General features: G+C 46.5%; 2 pseudogenes; one reads left to right on the top strand and one right to left on the bottom strand.

Moving 5' to 3' along the window:
* Positions 1-514: 514 nt before the first annotated feature.
* LOC136535382 (uncharacterized) lies at positions 515-2,017 on the bottom strand (annotated as a pseudogene).
* A 67-nt stretch (positions 2,018-2,084) lies between these two features.
* Positions 2,085-5,067, top strand: LOC136535381 (uncharacterized; annotated as a pseudogene).
* Positions 5,068-5,373: the final 306 nt, after the last annotated feature.

Below are 5,373 nucleotides of genomic sequence, written 5' to 3'. Positions count from 1 at the left end.
AAAAACAAATTGGTTAAAAGCATTTGAGAAAGAAAAAAATGCACTGTGGGTGCTTGTTCATAGTGTATGAGGCCTAACTACTCCATAAGTCACATGGGAATGGGATGATTCAGCGTCAAAGTTATTTTATCACAGATCGCACATATAACTTTTGATAACCAACTTAATGTGCATTTTGGTGATGAATCATGAATGCAAGGATTGTTAGTTAGCAATGAAATGAGGCGCTTATATGCAGGATATTTCAGGTATAGAGCATGGCTGTTGGTTAGGACTACTTCATACTATTATTAGAACCAAGCAATACAAGATGTCATACATCCCTTGAAAGTCCTAGAGAAAAAAAATCCCAGAGGAAGTGCTCTGCTGAGTAGTGACCGAGTATTTGATTAACCAGGGTCTTTCTCATAAAATACACCCCTAATCCCTTGAAATACAAGATGTCGTACATAGTGAGGTTTTTAATATGTTCTACACTTAGCCAAATCAGATTAAAGATTCAGACACTAATCACTATCACATGATATGCCAATCTATGCAAGTCCAAAGGAAGTCTGGAATCCCAGATTTACACATTTTATTGCTTTCCAAAAGAAAAATAGTACAAGTACAACAATAATGAGTGTAATCAACACATTTTCTTGCTTTCCATAATTTGCACTAAGAAGTAGTAAAGAGAAATACAATCATACCAGAAAAGCAGAAACTGAGTGGAAGTTGTAAACTATAAGCTGTGAGCAGAAGTCTTACACAAGGTCTTGCTCTAACTTTCCGCTATTGTAGATCATGGTCAAAAGTTAATCTTCAAATAATCAGCAAATTACTCGGTTCACTATGCAAGCCAGTTGGGCCTCAGTCCTAATGATTCATATGGGACTCAAACCATTGGAAGATTTCAGTATTCTTCAGGCTGGTGAACTCATGGTACGCATAGGCAACATTAAGCTCCTCGGTGACATGCCTCTCCAGACCGAACCCCTCAGGCAGCACCTTAGCCTCCTCAGCCGCCTCCTTCCACAGTGTTTTCCTCCCGTCCTTCTTCAGGAACCCCTTCTCATCCACGAATCCCTTCCGGCGAAGCACGTCCACCAGCGCATCGGCGAAGGCCCGGGTCAGCCCCGGCACCCTCCCCGCCAGGAACTCCGCGCTCACGGCGAAGTCACCGCACCGGATCTCCCGCACGTCGACGTGCTTCTCCCTGAGCTTGCCCATGCTGTCCGCAACCAACTGCGCCCTCTCGGTGTCCTTGGGCATGTGCACGAACAGCGCCGGCGGATACCCGGTGGGGATCTCGGCCATGGCCCCGTACACGCCCTCCGCGATCATGACGGCGACGCTGCTGAACTTAACCCTGGCCGCGAGCGCGGAGAGGAAGTACCCGCCCGAGGACGCGCCGATGCCGACGAGCGGAAGGCCCGCGAGCTGAGAGTACTTCTCTGTGGTCCACCACTTGATGATGGACTGGACGGCCGCGAGCTCGCTGCCATCCTCCCCGCCGCCTCCGCCGGCGTCGTCGAGGGACCAGCACTCGGCGCGGCTGGAGACGGCGAGGACGGCGTACCCGCGGCTGAGCGCGGCGCGGGTGAAGCGGCGCTCCTCGGGGAGCCCCGTGCAGCGTGGGCAGCCCGGGGAGGCGTCGAAGAAGTCGGTGGCGCGGATGGTGCACCCGGGCGCCGCGAACAACGCGGCTCGCAGCGGGGGACGACGGGGGCGGTAGCTGCCACAGCACCTCGTTGCCGTTCCTTCGGGTGACGCGCGCATCGAGGCGGACTGCGTCGGCGTCGGCGTCAGTGGTCAGCAGCGCCGCCGGGGTCGGGGCGCGCGGGAGGAGCAGCGCGGTGGCGAGGAGGAGCAACGCGCACGTCGAGGCGATCAGCACCGCGGGCCGGAGGGACTGCGGGATCCCGGCGAGGATAGCGTGCATTTCGCGTGTCATTAGTCGGCGCCGATGGATGGGGATTGGGCAAGGGGAGATCCGAATCCGAGAGAGATTTGGGTGGGGATCGGCGGACGGCATCAGAGCGAAGGCGATTTTGACTTGTCGTGCTACAGTGTAGTGAGCGCCGTTGACTTGTTTACAAAGATGAACTAGGCCCATTACAAATGTGGGCCGTGGGCCGCACCTGTAGATCTTATTGGGTTTTCTGTAGCCGCTGCTGCTTCATTCATCCTCATCTTGTCTTGGTTGCAAGCCGCAAAGGTTTGCGCCGCGTGCCATCCGTCGTCAGCTCGTCGCCGGCGTGTAGGCTTTCTGCCTTCCCCGTCGGCCGTGTCGATCCCTCTCCTTCGGCGAAGGCTCGCTGGGAGGTCCCAACTTCATCACCTTCGCTTCCTCCCGGAAAAGGCGGCTTCGGTCGGCCATCTCAGGTAGCTCACCACGCCTCCACGATCCCAAGTTCCCAACCACCAAATCCTCCCCTCCTGCTTCCGGTTGGGGATGTTTGAAACTATTGCTCGATTCGCTTTAGTTTTTTGCTGTGTATTCATTGCTACTCACCGTATTGCTAGTTTGCATCTCATCCATTCCGCTGTATCGTCCGATGTCCGTTAGATGGCAGATTGTTGTTGCTAATGCTTTTTGCCATTGTGCTAAGGACTGCACTAACTTATTGGCAGGAAAAAAAAAAGGAATGCACAGTTTTTTGCCTCGAACTATGAAATAGCTATTACGAAGGATTATTTGGCATTTTACCTTTTATTCGAAACCCTGAAATGCACCCTTGTCCTTATTTCTCCCTGTACCTTGCCGTATGCCCCTATGTTCACATATCTTACAAGAGGTTTGGGTTGTGCAAACCATGTCTAATAAGGCAGGTAGGGAGAGAGAACATAGGAACCCAATTTGTGCCCTGTATCATAAATTGTGCATGTCAGATATGAGGTTTTAAACTATTTTTCGCGTGAAAATTACTTGTAAAAGTGGTATTTTACCGATGTGCAATTCTAACACCTGTGCTTACTTTAGCAATGATGGAAATCCCTGATAGCATTCTAGTAACACTGATTCTTCTCAATTTCAGCCTAATTTTCCTTTTCAAAACTGCACTTGTTCTTTTAACATGCATATTTTGCCTGCAATCCTTCATTTAAATTTGGTTTTTCTTCGTTGCTACTACATTTAGTGAAGATGGATCCAGAAGACTCTAGTGAGTTTGAGGAGGACGAAGAAGAAGATGATGACTTGATGCTATTCATCTTACCAGCACTATATCTAGCATCTACTGGAATTGGAACTCTGGATCAAGATCGATGGTTAGTGATGGTACTGCAATTGAAACTCCAAGTCAAGTATCAAAGTTTAATGATGCAGAATGGATTTGTAAAGTGCTCGAAGATGACCGAGGCCAAGGCTATGATAAACTTCGTGTGGAGCCACATATTCTCCTAGAACTTTCGCGCTATCTGAGGTCAAATGATCTTTTGAGAAATACCAGAGGTGTTTCTGTGGAAGAGAAAATTGGCATGTTTATTTACATGCTATCTCGAAATGCTAGTTTTCAGAAACTAAATGACAGATTCAAGTACAGTACAGAAACTATTCATAGACATATCAAAGTATGCTTTGATGCAGTCACACCAATGACTGCTGAATTCGTCAAGCCACCTTTAATTCAAGCCCACCGGAAAATATCATCTGATACACGTTATGGGCCTTACTTTGAGGTCAGTGTAACTTTTGGTCATATACATTAGGATTTTCTGCCCTTTTCTGTTACCTTGAGGGTTTATTTTCCCTTGCAGAACTGTATTGGAGCAATTGATGGAATTCATGTCCCTATGACAATATCAGACAGCGAAGCAGCTCCATACCGAAATAGACAAGAATCCCTTTCCCAAAACGTGATGCTTGCTTGTGATTTTGATTTGAATTTCGTCTATGTTTCTTGTAGCAGAGAAGGGTCTGCATCTGATGCAGCAGTCTTATACTCTGCTATAGAATCTGGATTTGAAGTCCCAAGAGGAAAGTACTACCTGGTTGACGGGGGTTATGCGAACACGCCATCTTTTCTTGCTCCTTATAATGAAGTCCCTTACCATACTGAAGAGCAAGATGAGAGCAATTTCCAACCAATGGACTACAGAGAGCTTTTCAATCTTCGTCATGCACAGCTGCACAGACATATTAAGCGTGCTGTAGGCCTACTGAAGATGCGATTTCCAATTCTAAATGTCGCAACATCATACCGAAAAGACACTCAACTGAAAATTCCTTCAGCAGCAGTTGTTCTACATAACATAATTCAGAGACAAGGAGGGTAATGAAGAGTTGTTATGTGAGCAAACAATCCCATTTGCTTCCCATAAAACAGTGAATCTTCCTAGTGGTGATGATACATATGGTTACGATGTTTCAGCTTTCAACAGTGAATGTGACATGGGTAATGCTTTGAGAGATGGTATTGCACTGAGGATGTGGGCAGATTATGAAAGTAGCATGTGTCTGATTTCAGAATAGAACAGGCTAGCCTAAAAGAATATTGCGGCAAGTAGAAGACTGCTTACTTTCAAGCTGCACTTGGTGTTGGTCGTTACATGCTGCATATGGTTTTTTTATGACATCCAGATCCTTGCTCCTGATGCATTTGCTGATGTGATTATTCAAGTTTTGAACTGTGAATTAAGACTTCTATGGCTTCTGGTTGAAAACAAAAGTAGTTATGCTTTGTTGCTTACCGAGTTGATTCCCACCTTTAAGTTGGCTGCTTCATATCCTGCATCTGTTAACTAAACTAGATGTCTAGATATATGTAAATGGGAGAGCTTTATTAGGAGATGCAGTTGCTGTCGTACCTATGATCCATAATCAGGTGCTTGTATTAGGATTCTATGTTGGTACGGAAATCTAGTTTTCTTGTGCCATACAGAGCAACGATTTTCTCCATTTTGTGAATTACGTGCTATTTTGTTTGAAAGTTCAGGTATCCTGCTGTTTTTCTTTCTTTGGCCAAGTCAGAAGTTGGGCTTAGTTCGGTTGAGTTCAGTTCCTGTCTGTGTGAAGTTCAGGTTATTTTATTTGTTACAGAGGTATTAATAGTGTTTCTTTTCTTTTTGCTGATCATGTAGTAAGACAACGGAATTAATCCCTGTTTGGAACAGTATGTGTAAAGTTGTTCATTTGTCTGTCATTTTGTCAACGCTTTGCTACACGGAGTGATCCTTTGCTTTTTCTCATCGTTGGTGCACTTTTTCTCCAGCGTCTGAAAAGTGGACCATCCATTTTATGTAGCCACTTCGCCTGCAAAGCATAAAAGGGCATCATGGCACCCTTCTGGAAGAAGAAGCGACTCGACTTCAAAGTGCTGGAACGGCACATTTCCTACACGCCACGTGAAGAAATCCACTACCCCAGCTAGGATAACTCACGAGTCTTGA

This window comes from Miscanthus floridulus, unplaced genomic scaffold (assembly GCF_019320115.1).
Source record: "Miscanthus floridulus cultivar M001 unplaced genomic scaffold, ASM1932011v1 os_2738, whole genome shotgun sequence".
Lineage (NCBI taxonomy): Eukaryota > Viridiplantae > Streptophyta > Magnoliopsida > Poales > Poaceae > Miscanthus > Miscanthus floridulus.
The sequence above is the reverse complement of the archived record's forward strand: the minus strand, read 5'-3'. Positions and strand labels throughout refer to the sequence as shown.